The sequence below is a fragment of the Saccostrea echinata genome, unplaced genomic scaffold, assembly GCF_033153115.1.
Source record: "Saccostrea echinata isolate AGI-Se365-2 ecotype Australia unplaced genomic scaffold, CSIRO_AGI_Sech_v1 ptg000030l, whole genome shotgun sequence".
NCBI classification, from domain to species: Eukaryota; Metazoa; Mollusca; class Bivalvia; order Ostreida; family Ostreidae; genus Saccostrea; species Saccostrea echinata.
In genome coordinates this window covers 19,665,001-19,666,010 of record NW_026889779.1, presented here as the reverse complement: position 1 = coordinate 19,666,010, position 1,010 = coordinate 19,665,001, and positions in this window count along the sequence as shown.

The window sequence follows — 1,010 nt, the reverse complement described above, 5'->3', positions numbered from 1 at the left end:
CAATTATTTATAACCCTGACACAATTTGAAGCGAATTTTTATGCATATGTATATTCTATTGCAACGTTGGAAATTTTAACTAGAATATATATATACAAGATTTTGTTATAACTGAAAAGTGGTAGGGCAAAATTAATCTCTTAAAAAAAATTTCACCGAAATGTGTATTTAATGCCAAGCTTTAAAATGCAGCTGTAATAAGAACTAAGATCATGCTGCAGGCAAATGCTGAGTCAAAGCTCAATTTTTGATCGACTTAGGCAGTGAAAATTGGCGTAGAGAGAATTTCATTCAATTTACACCAACAATTATCATTTCGGCGAAAATCAGCGAGTTGTCATAGATTTCTGATATGATGGACAAGCTTCATAATTACATGTACGTTTATTTCTGACTTTTATACTCAATCCACTCCACCCCTACATCGCTGATTGTAAGCATTTTGGAAGGCGGAGATTGTAAATATCACATTTTATGACGAATTATCTTTTTTTAAGTACTACAGAAATGCTACTTTAATGACGAATTATCTTTTTTTAAGTACTACAGAAATGCTACTTTAAAATTTCTAAGAAATATTAATTACACGACTTTTTTACAAAAATATTCTCTTAAGTAGCTAGGATTTTTTTCACACACATGAACAATGCAATTTTATCTATAAACACTTCTTAAAAATATTGAAGACGTACATTTTCACACTAGGAATTATTTACTCTATTTACACGGTCACAAATTTTCCACAAATCTGTTGCAGCGTACTTAAAGCGCATTATTTCTATTATATAAATACTGCATGTAGTTGAGTGTAACATTGAAAATTTTCACCCCAAGAAAACCATTGTCAACCGAGGCGCAGCCGAGGTTGACAATGGTTTTCGAGGGGTGAAAATTTTCAATGTTACACTCAACTACATGCAGTATTTATTATATTATACTGAATGTTTTATACAAATACATATTACAGTGAACCTTGCGCGCATGAATTCTGCGCAGTCAATATTTTTTTG